Raw genomic sequence first — 12,689 nt, 5'->3', positions numbered from 1 at the left:
GGCCGAGGCGGGCAGATCACGAGGTCAGGAGATTGAGACCATCCTGGCCACCATGGTGAAACCCTGTCTCTACTAAAAATACAAAAAATTAGCTGGGCATGGTGGCATGCACCTGTAGTCCCAGCTACTCGGGAGACTGAGGCAGGAGAATCGCTTGAACCCGGGAGGCGGAGGTTGCAGTAAGCCGAAATCACACCACTGCACTCCAGCCTGGGTGACAGAGCCACACTCCATCTCAAAAAAAAAAAAAAAAGAAAAAATTTTAGTAATGATGAGTCCAAATACGTCATCTAATAAGTAAAATTCGGCACAATTAGAACTGCTAATCTTCTATAAGTAGAAAGACAAATAAGAAACCAGACTACTTTCAATCAATTCTGGAGAATATACAACAGAAACATTAAGCTCCAAATGCAAAGGACTATGAAAAAGAAAAAAATCTGGGGTTTTGTGGTTTATAGAAAAGGAGATCATCTTTTTTTTTTTTTTTTTTTTGAGATGGAGTCTTGCTCTGTCGCCCAGGCTGGAGTGCAGTAGCACAATCTCAGCTCACTGCAAGCTCTGCCTCTCGGGTTCACACCATTCTCCTGCCTCAGCCTCCCAAGCAGCTGGGACTACAAGTGCCCGCCACCACGCCTGGCTAATTTTTTTTGTATTTTTAGTAGATAACGGGGTTTCACCGTGTTAGCCAGGATGGTCTTGATCTCCTGAAGAAAAGGAGGTCATCTTCTATATAAGCAATCTTTTTCTTTCCCTTGCCATCCTCAAATATAGCTAAGCTTTCTCAGAAAGAAGATCGAGTTATATTCATTCAATACACATATTTACTGAGTACACAAAACACACTACATTGCCAAGGTAGTAGTTTTTTAGAATCACAAAGTACCAAGCCCCAAACATGAAAGCATACCTTCACTCAAGAAAAATAAATTATAGAAGCAAATAATACTAACACTAATTATGCAAACAAATTAGCTCAGTTCTAAATGATACTAGAATATCATCATGATTTCAAAAAAAAAAAAAAACATTATCGGCTGGGTGCAGTGGCTCATGCCTGTAATCCCAGCACTTTGGGAAGCCAAAGCAGGTGGATCGCTTGAGGTCAGGAGTTCAAGACCAGCCTGGCCAACATGGGGAAACCCCCATCTCTAAAAAAAACACAAAAATTAGCCGGGCATGGTGGAACACGCCTGTAAGTTGCAGCTACTCGGGAGACTGGGGCAGGAGAATCGCTGGAACCTGGGAGGCGGAAGTTGTAGCAACAGAGCAAGACTTCATCTCAAACAAACAAACACCAACCAAAAAATTATTAATTTAAACAATGTGGGAGGTTTTGCTTTATTTTTAAACCAGTAAAACAGTCTATACTTTTTAAATAAAAGTTTATTTGGGTCTAAGTTCAATTCTAAGCTTAAATCAAATTAAAACTTACATGTTAGTTAATAAAAGTTTTTTGAGACAAGGTCTTTTTTTTTTTTTTTAGGTGCAGTCCCAGCCTGTAGCCAGGACTACAGGCATGCACCACCACGCCCAGCTAACTTTTGTATTTTTCTTTTATACAGACAAGGTTTCTCCATGTTGCCCAGGCTGGTCTCGAACTCCTGAGCTCAGCCTAGAATCCTGCCCAGCATAGCGTATTTTTGAAATGCACCCCACTACCCACACATTTGTATATAAACATGCTAATTACTGTTCATGTGAATCTTAAATTATAGTGAAGCCTATTTTTTCCTTTTATAGATTAGAAAACTTTTGGCCAGGCACGGTGGCTCACACCTGTAATTCTAGCACTTCGGGAGGCCGAGGCAGGCGGATCACGAGGTCAGGAGATCGAGACCATCCTGGCTAACAGGGTGAAACCCCATATCTACTAAAAAAAAAAAAAAAAAAAAAAAAAAAAAAAAAAAAATTAGCTGGGCGTGGTGGCGGGCACCTGTAGTCCCAGCTACTCGGGAGGCTGAGGCAGGAGAATGGCGTGAACCTGGGAGGCGGAGCTTGCAGTAAGCCGAGATCACGCCACTGCACTCCAGCCTGGAGGACAGAGCGAGACTCCATCTCAAAAAAAAAAAAAGATTAGAAATTTTTAAATTACATTATTTTAAAAGTTAGATTTCAGCCAGGTGTGACGGCTCACACTTACAATCTCAACACTTTGGGAGGCCGAGGCAGGAAGATGACTTGAGTCCAGGAGTTTGAGACTATCCTGGGCAACATAATGAGACCCCTGTCTCTACAAAAAATTGAAGAAATTAGCCTGGCATGGTAGTGCCTGTAGTCTCAGCTACTTAGCAAGCTGAGTCAGGAGGATTGCTTGGGCTGGGCGCAGTGGCTCACGCCTGTAATCCCAGCACTTTGGGAGCCCGAGGCAGGTAGATTACCTGAGGTCAGAAGTTCAAGACCAGCCTGACCAAAAAGGCGAAATCCATCTCTACTAAAAATACAAAAAAAAAACTGGCAGGTGTTGCGGTGCATGCCTGTAATCCCAGCTACTTGGGAGGCTGAGGCAGGAGAATCGCTTGAGCCCAGGAGGTGGAGGCTGCAGTGAGCTGTGATCATGCTACTGCACTCCAGCCTGAGTGACAGTGAGACCTTGTCTCTAAGTAAATAAATGTTCTGAGATTTTTTTCCTATATTCCAATGGATCATCTTATGCATCCCAGAGGATGCATATACTCTTTCAAGACCAACGATCTATATAAATTATACGATCTCTTTATTATTTTAAGAGAAGGGTCTCACTATGTTGTCCAGGCTGGATTCAAACTCCTAGGCTTAAGTGATCCTCCTGCCTCAGCTTCCCAAGTAGCTGGGACTACAGACACACACTACCACTCCCAGCTTAGAGCTACAATTCAATAAACAGGCATGGATTTTCAGAGTTCATCCAACAGACAAACAACTGATCTAAAATAACATTTATTAAGAACTTACTATTTACCAGACCCTGTGCTAGGAGCCTTGTTATTTAAATAAACGTGATGCTCAGAGAGACCTAAGGAAACTTCTCCATGACAGTAGAGTGGGTAAACAAAACAGGACAGGTGGGATTTGAAACCAGAGTGATAGACTTCCAAAGTCTACTCTTGAGCAAATGATGTCATGTTCTGATTAGAAAAGACTATATGGAGGCCGGGCGCAGTGGCTCACACCTGTAATCCCAGAATTTTGGGGGGCCAAGGCGGGAGAATCACCTGAGGTCAGGAGTTCGAGACCAGCCTGGCCAACACGGTGAAATCCCGTCTCCACTAAAAATACAAAAGATTAGCCAGGTTGGGTGGCACATACTTGTAATCCCAGCTACTCAGGAGGCTGAGGCATGAGAATCTCTTGAACCCAGGAGGTGGAGGTTGCAGTGAGCAGAGATCACACCACTGCACCCCACTCTGGGTGACAGAGCAAGACTCCATCTAAAAAAAAAAAAAGAAAAAAAGAAAAATTCTAATTTACTAAGTTGTTTCACTTATACTTTCTACTACCCAAATTTAATGGCATTCTGATACCCTGAGCAAAACACTTCCATCGCAACCCTAAATTTCTTCATGGGAAAATAAAAAAGGCATACAGATAGAGAAACCGAGGAACAAAATGTCACTTATCTGAAGCTACAAGGCAGGCAGAACTGGGAGGTCACAAAATATTCCTAATTACACAGTCTTTTTTTCTATAGCTATGAATACAAGGTGATCCTTCTTCCCCTACAATGGCAAAGTATCTGAGCAGAAATGTGTTTCTTTGTGTCTTCTGACTCTGATTTTGTATTATTTTGTCAATCAAAATCTTATTACAAAGCAGCTTTCAGTTTTACTGATGCCCATGGCTTGGTAACATTTTTAAACACCAGGAAAAGAAAAACTGAGCCACAAACTCACACAATCTCCTCTTTAAGAACAAAGCTGGAAATGCACAACCTAGAAGACTATGCATATAGAGGATTCGAACAATTTGGAAATCAGAGAAACTGTTGTGGCTGGGTACAACAGTGTCTCACACCTGTAATCCCAGCACTTTTGGGACACTAAAGCAGGTGGACTGCTTGAGTCCAGGAGTTTCAGACCAGCCTGGGTAACATGGTGAAACTCTGTCTCTACAAAAAACACAACAATTAGCGGGGGGGGGGGGGGGGGGGTGCGCCACTGCACTCCAGCCTCAGGGACACAGCAAGACCCCTGTCTCAAAAATAAAAATTAAACTGGCTTTTCTTTTTTTGAGACAGTTTTGCTCTTGTTGCCCAGGCTGGAGTACAATGGCGCGACCTTGGCTCACTGCAACCCTCCGACTCCCAGGTTCAAGCAATTCTCCTGTCTCAGCATCCCGAGTACTGGGATTACAGGTGCCCACCACCACGCCCAGCTAATTTTTGTATTTTTAGTAAAGACAGGGTTTCATCATATTGGTCAGAGTGGTCTCGAACTCCTGACATCAGGTGATCCGCCCACCTTGGCTTCCCAAAGTGCTGGGATTACAGGCGTGAGCCACCACGCCCGGCTGGCTTTTTTTTTTTTTTTTTTTTTTTTTTTGAAATAGGGCTTCACTCTGATGCCCAGACTGAAGCACAGTGGAGAAATCATGGCTCACTGCAGTTTCCACCTCCTGCACTCAAGCGATCCTCCTGAATAGCTGCCTGATTTTTTTTTTTTTTTTTTTGTAGATGGGGATCTCACCATATTGTTCAGGCTGATCTTGAACTCCTAGGCTCAAGTGATCCTGCTGCCTTGGCCTCCCAAAGTGCTGGAATTACAGGCATGAGTCACAGCACCCAGCCGGCTGTGTTTCGTTTTTTGTTCTTTATCCCCTGACAGGGTCTCAGTCAGTCGTTAGCTGGAGTGAAGTGGCGTAACACAGCTCACTGCAGCCTTGATCTCCTGGGCTCAAGTGATCCTCCCATTTCTTCCTTCCAGAGTAGCTGGGACTACATGCGCACGCCACCACACATGGCTGATTTTTAAATTTCGTAGACGAGGTCTTGCCATGTTGCTCAGGCTCCAACTGTTGTATTCTTTCCAATTGAAATGCAGAATTATCTGCTCTTATGGACACATAAAATAAGAACGAACTAAGAGCTACCCAGTGGTAAAACACAAACTTCTGGGTGACTTTGGGTTTCTTGCGCCTGTAATCCCAGCACTTTGGGAGGCCGAGGCGGGTGGATCACTTGAGGTCGGGAGTTCAAGACCTGCCTGGCCAACATGGCAAAACCCGGTCTCTACTAAAAAAAATACAAAATTAGCTGGGTGTGGTGGCACATGCCTATAAGCTTGAACTGGGAGGCAGAGGTTGTAGTGAGTAGAGATCACGCCACTGCATTCCAGCCTGGGCGACAGACTGAGACTCCGTCTCAAAAAAAAAAAAAAAAAAAAAAAAAAGACCAAGCAGAATGCAAATAAAAGGTCTGAAGAACAAGTTTTGTTAATTTGCCACAACAGACTGTACTCCAGGGGAACCTTTGTTGTCCATTAAAGTAAGTTCTTTGGGAAAATGAGGAGTAACCGACTTGCACGATTTTCCTGTCTTTTCTATATTCTCTACTTACTATGACAATATAGCACTAGAATTTCCAGGTGCTTATACCAGCATAGTGCAATGTATTTAATGAGAAACCACTTCCAACAACAAAGCGTTAAAACTTCTCCAGCTGAGTTAGATGTTTTAGTCTGAACCAGGAAAACAGATGGAGGGAGAAAGTTGAACCAAGAATTAAGAGATTTAGAATGTTTCCACTCAGACCTAAGACTCTCCACTTTGTTTCAGAGGGAGTGGGTATGGTTATTCTGAAGAGGAAGGAGGCCCTTATCCTGAATACCCGGTAGCCTTCGTGGGCTTGCGGGTGGGTCCTCCGGTCCAGCACCTCCATAATTTATGATAAAATGCCCAAGCCAACAAACTAATCCTCCCCTTCTCCCCCACAAGGAGGCAACCTTTATGTCAGAACAATGTGCCCAGAAGAAGCCAAAGACACAAGGCACAACCAAGGCAAAGACAATCTTAAGCACTTTCTCCTTCCACTTTCTCCACACTTTTACCCCTCGGGCCCAACCCCTTCCCATAATTTCAAGCTGTACAAAATGAGATCCTAGGGTGGATCCGGGTGGTCTTTCCTTTCTCTACGGGTAAGCTCTACAAAGAGGCGAAAGCTCCGAGTGTTAGTTCTTAAGTTTGTGTATAAATTCTGAAAAGCAACGCTGGCCTGCGAGCTATGAAAAGCAGAAGCATGAGTCACCACGCAACGGGTCAATCAAACCTGTAGACCAGAAGGCACCGATCTGGCAAACGGACGGTAAGCCAGGAAAAAAACATCCCCCCAAACCTCTCCACTGACAGGTTTATCTAGCTGGCTGACCTTGGGCAGGTCACCAGCCGCTCCGAGCACATTCATGTCTAAGATGAGATGGGGGCTGGAAAGCCTTCAAGAAATAATCCCTTCCGAGTGGTGACGGTTTATGCACCTTTTGAATAAACACATCCTAAGAGGCAACGGAGAAGTTTCTAAAGGGTTGAAATTTTTCAACAAGAGGAGGGAAAAGTGCTCGGTAAAAACACAACGGAGTAACTGGTTTTGGCCCCCGACCAGAGGCGAGGGGAGAGAAGGGTGAGAAGTTAGACCCCTGTGATGAAGGGAAAAGGCAGCAGCGGAGACCAGGACAGGCGCTGCAGCGCCCAGCCGGGGCGAGCTGGGGTGAGCGAGGCCTACCGCGGGTGGGCCCGGCAGGGCAGGGCGGGGCGGGGCGCCCGCCGCGCTACCCTCCCGGGAAAGGCCGTGGAGGCGCCGGCCGGCAGCTGAAGAGAGACCACAGCTTTCGGTGTGGGATGTCGGGAAAGGGCTCTCAGAGCGAAAACTAGCTGCGCCGGCTCCTGGGAAGCCGACGACGGGCCCGCAGAGAAGGCGCGCGCTCGCGAGGCCCCCCCAAGGGGATGGGGCGGCGTGGGGGGAGGGGCCGCAATGGTGGGGGAGGGGAGGTCGCGGGCCTCTCACAATAACACCTCGCAGCCCCTTCCGACCCCCGCCTGTAAGCCACCGGTTCCCTGCGACCCTGGATGCACTCACTGAAGTAGAGGGTCCGTGCGGGCCCCAAGCGGCTGAGGCGTCGGCGGGTGGCGCGTCTGTCGCTCGCTCGGTCCCGTCGGTCCCGCTCCGGCGCGTCCCTCCTCCGGCCCCAGCACCAGCAGCAGCTCCTCCACTTCCGGTTCCCCTGCCACTCAGGCAAATGGCTTCCGGAAGTCCCGCCCCCATCCTGCCACGCCTCAGCGTGGTTTCTCTCTCCCCGCCTTCGCTCTCCAGGGCGCTGGCGGCGTGCGCCCAGGTGTCCCGCCACAGCCGGTTGAGTACCCTGCTTTGTTCTCGCGCTTACCCCCATTTTGTGTGGCGTCTGAGGGACATGGGCCTCTCTCTTTACTCCAGCTGCATCTCTCAATCCTGCGTTCGTGCCACCGCAGTGTGGAGCTGGCATTCGGGACAATGTGGCGTGAAGTCACACTGACGCCATTCCCTTCACACTAAGCCAACTTGGCTTCCTCCTCCACCCATGGAATAAACCAGACTGCTGAAAGTGGGAGGGAAATAGCGGACCAAGGTTAAGGAGGCAGTACCTGACATTTATTAGTGGAATTTCTGTTTCTGTGATGAATGTGGAGATTTTGGGTGACCTCCTGTTGAGGTATACATAGGGGGATGACGAACCCCAGGCTTTTCCTTAAAAGATCCATCCAGTTTAGGGGAAGACATACGTATACAAAGTCAATATTGAAAAAATTATATGCTAAATGAATGCAGGATCTATAAAAGTAGAGAGGAGCGGCAAGAGATGTGCTCGAGCTTATAGCAGCGCAACGGTTGCTGGAGCAGTGCCCTGAGCTGGCCTTTAAGGATCTCAGCTACATGCTGGTGAATAGGCAGAGCCTTCCAGAGCTCTTAAACTGATGCGGGGGTGGGGGTTGATTTTGCTGGCAAAACCTGTTAAGAATACGGTAAAATCCTGGGAGCCTAAAATGTCAAGCTATGTCAAGTAATTCTTCTTTCTTTTTTTTTATTTTATTATACTTCAAGTTCTAGGGTACATGTGCACAACGTGCAGGTTTGTTACATAGGTATACATGTGCCATGTTGGTTTGCTGCACCCATCAACTCGTCATTTACATTCCGTATTTCTCCTAATGCTATCCCTCCCCCAGCCCCGCAGCCCCTGACAGGCCCCGGTGTGTGACGTTCCCCGCCCTGTGTCCAAGTGTTCTCACTATTCAATTCCCACCTATGAGTGAGAACATGCGGTGTTTGGTTTTCTGTCCTTGTGATAGTTTGCTGAGAATGATGGTTTCCAGCTTCGTCCATGTCCCTGCAAAGGATATGAACTCATCCTTTTTATAGCTGCATAGTATTCCATGGTGTATATGTGCCACATTTTCTTAATCCAGTCTATCATTGATGGGTATTTAGGTTGGTTCCAAGTCTTTGCTATTGTGAATAGTGCTGCAGTAAACATACGTGTTCATGTGTCTTTGTAGCAGCATGATTTATAATCCTTTGGGTATATACCCAGTAATGGGATGGCTGGGTCAAATGGTATTTCTGGTTCTGGATCCTTGAGGAATCGCCACACTGTCTTTCACAATGGTTGAACTAATTTACACTCCCACCAACAGTGTAAAAGCATTCCTCTTTCTCCACATCCTCTTCAGCATCTGTTGTTTCCTGACTTTTTAATGATCGCCATTCTAACTGGCATGAGATGGCATCTCATTGTGGTTTTGATTTGCATTTCTCTGATGACCAGTGATGATGAGCATTTTTTCATGTGTCCGTTGGCTGCAGAAATGTCTTCTTTTGAGAAGTGTCTGTTCATATCCTTTGCCCACTTTTTGATGGGGTTGTTTGTTTTTTTCTTGTAAATTTGTTTAAGTTCTTTGTAGATTCTGGATATTAGCCCTTTGTCAGATGCATAGATTGCAAAAATTTTCTCCCATTCTGTAGGTTGCCTGTTCACTCTGATGGTAGTTTCTCTTGCCATGCAGAAGCTCTTTAGTTTAATTATATCCCATTTGTCCATTTTGGCTTTTGTTGCCATTGCTTGTGGTGGTTTAGTCAGGAAGTCTTTGCCCATGCCTATGTCCTGAATGGTATTGCCTATGTTTTCTTCTAGGGTTTTTATGGTTTTAGGTCTAACATTTAAGTCTTTACTCCATCTTGAATTAATTTTTGTATAAGGTGTAAGGAAGGGATCCAGTTTCAGCTTTCTACATATGGCTAGCCAGTTTTCCTGGCACCATTTATTAAATAGGGAATCCTTTCCCCATTTCTTGTTTTTGTCAAGTTTGTCAAAGATCAGATGGTTGTAGATGTGTGGTGTTATTTTTGAGGCCTCTGTTCTGTTCTGTTGGTCTATATATCTGTTTTGGTGCTAGTACCAGGCCATTTGGTTACTGTAGCCTTGTAGTATAGTTTGAAGTCATGTAGCGTGGTGCCTCCAGCTTTGTTCTTTTTGCTTAGGATTGTCTTGGCAATGCAGGCTCTTTTTTGGTTCCATATGAAGTTTAAAGTAGTTTTTTCCAATTCTGTGAAGAAAGTCATTGGTAGCTTGATTGGGATGGCATTGAATCTATAAATTACCTTGGGCAGTATGGCCATTTTCACAATACTGATTCTTCCTATCCATGAGCATGGAATGTTCTTCCATTTGTTTGTGTCCTCTTTTACTTCATTGAGCAGTGGTTTGTAGTTCTCCTTGAAGAGGTCCTTCATATCCCTTGTAAGTTGGATTCCTAGGTATTTTATTCTCTTTGTAGCAATTGTCAATGGGAGTTCACTCATGCTTTGGCTCTCTGTTATTGTCTGTTATTGGTGTATAGGAGTGCTTGTGATTTTTGCACATTGATTTTGTATCCTGAGACTTTGCTGAAGTTGCTTATCAGCTTAAGGAGATTTTGGACTGAGACGATGGGGTTTTCTAAATATACAATCATGTCATCTGCAAACAGGGGCAATTTGACTTCCTCTTTTCCTAATTGAATACCCTTTATTTCTTCCTCTTGCCTGACTGCCCTGGCCAGAACCTCCAGCACTATGTTGAATAGGAGTGGTGAGAGAGGGCATCCTTGTCTTGTGCCGGTTTTCAAAGGGAATGCTTCCCGTTTTTGCCCATTCAGTATGATATTGGCTGTGGGTTTGTCATAAATAGCTCTTACTATCTTGAGATACGTTCCATCAATACCTAGTTTATTGCGAGTTTTAACATGAAGGGCTGTTGAATTTTGTCGAAGGCCTTTTCTGCATTGAGATAATCATGTGGTTTTTGTCGTTGGTTTTGTTTATGTGATGGATTACGTTTATTAATTTGTGTATGTTGAACCAGCCTTGCATCCCAGGGATGAACCTGACCTGATCGTGATGGATAAGGTTTTTGATGTGCTGCTGGATTCGGTTTGCCAGTATTTTATTGAGAATTTTCGCATCAATGTTCATCAGGCGTATTGGCCTAAAATTCTCTTTTTTTTGTTATGTCTCTGCCGGGCATTAGTATCAGGATGATGCTGGCCTCATAAAATGAATTAGGGAGTCCCTGTTTTTCTATTGATTGGAATAGTTTCAGAAGGAATGGTACCAGCTCCTCTTTGTAGCTCTAATAGAATTCGGCTGTGAATCTGTCTGGTCCTGGACTTTTTTTTGGTTGGTAGGCTATTAATTATTGCCTCAATTTCAGAGCCTGTTATTGGTCTATTCAGAGATTCAACTTCTTCCTGGTTTAGTCTTGGGAAGGTGTATGTGTCCAGGAATTTATCCATTTCTTCTATATTTTCTAGTTTATTTGCGTAGAGGTGTTTATAGCATTCTCTGGCGGTAGTTTGTGTTTCTGTGGGATTGGTGGTAATATCCCCTTTATCATCTTTTATTGCATCTATTTGATTATTCTCTTTCTTCTTCTTTATTAGTCTTGCCAGAAGTCTATCAATTTTGTTGATCTTTTCAAAACACCAGCTCCTGGATTATTGATTTTTTGAAGGGTTTTTTGTGTCTCTATCTCCTTCAGTTCTTCTCTGATCTTAGTTATTTCTTGCCTTCTGCTAGCTTTTGAATGTATTTGCTCTTGCTTCTCTAGTTCTTTTAATTGTGATGTTACGGTGTTGATTTTGGATCTTTCCTGCTTTCTCTTGTGGGCATTTAGTGCTGTAAATTTCCCTCTATGCACTGCTTTAAATGTGTCCCAGAGATTCTGGGACGTTGTGTCTTTGTTCTCATTGCTTTCAAAGAACATCATTATTTCTGCCTTCATTTTATTTACCCAGTAGTCATTCAGGAGCAGGTTGTTCAGTTTCCATGTAGTTGTGCGGTTTTGAGTGAGTTTTTTAATCCTGAGTTCTGATTTGATTGCACTGTGGTCTGAGAGACAGTTTGCTGTGATTTATGTTGTTTTACATTTGCTGAAGAGTGCTTTACTTCCAATTATGTGGTCCATTTTAGAATAAGTGCAATGTGGTGCTGAAAAGAATGTATATTCTGTTGATTTGGGGTGGAGAGTTCTGTAGATGTCTGTTAGGTCTGCTTGGTGCAGAGCTGAGTTCAAGTCCTGGATATCCTTGTTAACCTTCTGTCTTGTTGATCTGTTTAATATTGTATGTCAAGTAATTTTTCAAGTAACTTGTGCTGTCAAGTAGCACTAAGTGTGTATTACTTTAGGCATATATAATCCAAGATAATTTTGTCCTCGTATAAAATGATGTTTACATTGTGAATTTATCTTGGAATTCTCTTGGAGCTGCTCACACAGTATATGGCATACCTGTAGGTGCTCAGTAAATATTTATTGTTCTGAGGGTTTTCTTAGAAAGAATTCACATTTAGAGAACTCAAATGATGGTACTAAAGAGGCAGCCCGGCTGGGAGCAGTGGCTCACACCTGTAATCCCAGCACTTTGGGAGGCCAAGGCTGGCGGATCACCTGAGGTCCAGAGTTTGAGACCAGCCTGACCAACATGGAGAAATTACGTCTGTTCTAAAAATACAAAATTAGCTGGGCCTGGTGGCATATGCCTGTAATCCCAGCTACTCGGGAGGCTGAGGCAGGAGAATCGCTTGAACCTGGAAGGCAAAAGTTGCAGTGAGCCAAGATCCACCATTGCTCTCCAACCTAAGCAAGAAGAGCGAAACTCCACCTCAAAAACAAAGAGGCACCCGGGCGCAGTGGCTCACGCAAGTAATTCCAGCACTTTGGGAGGCCAAGGTGGGCAGATCACGAGGTCAGGAGATTGAGACCGTCCTGGCTAACACGGTGAAACCCCATCTCTACTAAAAAATACAAAAAATTAGCCAGGCGTTGTGGTGGGCACCTGTAGTCCCAGCTACTCTGGAGGCTGAGGCGGGAGAATGGTACGAGCCCAGGAGGCAGAGCTTCCAGTAAGCCGAGATCACGCCACTGCACTCCAGCCTGGGTGACAGAGCGAGACTCCATCTCAAAAACAAAAAAAAACAATGACACAAAAAACAAAAGCTTGCCCAAGATCACGCCACTGCACTCCAGCCTGGGGGACAGATCGAGACTACGTCTCAAAAAAAAAAAAAAAAAGAAGCAAGGCAGCCCATTTCCAGGTGGATAGTGTTAAGTGGAAAAAAAGAGGATGGAGGCCAACCCAAAGGGGGCGCCAATCCCCCCTGTCCAACACCTTCTCACCAAAAGTTCCCTTTTGGCTGGAGGCAGACCCTG

General features: G+C 44.9%; 1 protein-coding gene across 8 annotated transcripts in view; it reads right to left on the bottom strand.

Moving 5' to 3' along the window:
* PAFAH1B2 (platelet activating factor acetylhydrolase 1b catalytic subunit 2) overlaps positions 1-7,207 on the bottom strand; it is a 32,027-nt gene extending 24,820 nt beyond the window's left edge. For 4 of the 8 annotated variants that reach the window (XM_054439939.2, XM_054439943.2, XM_054439944.2 and 1 more), the window contains exon 1: positions 7,046-7,185. The gene's annotated coding sequence lies outside the window, so the exon portion shown is untranslated. Of the gene's footprint in view, positions 1-6,691; positions 6,900-7,045 lie in introns of those variants that run through there. The other 4 variants (XM_054439940.2, XM_063671498.1, XM_063671496.1 and 1 more) reach the window with 4 other exon arrangements.
* Between the last annotated feature and the right edge of the window lie 5,482 nt (positions 7,208-12,689).

Source organism: Pongo pygmaeus, chromosome 9 (genome assembly GCF_028885625.2).
Source record: "Pongo pygmaeus isolate AG05252 chromosome 9, NHGRI_mPonPyg2-v2.0_pri, whole genome shotgun sequence".
Taxonomy (NCBI): Eukaryota; Metazoa; Chordata; class Mammalia; order Primates; family Hominidae; genus Pongo; species Pongo pygmaeus.
The sequence above is the reverse complement of the archived record's forward strand: the minus strand, read 5'-3'. Positions and strand labels throughout refer to the sequence as shown.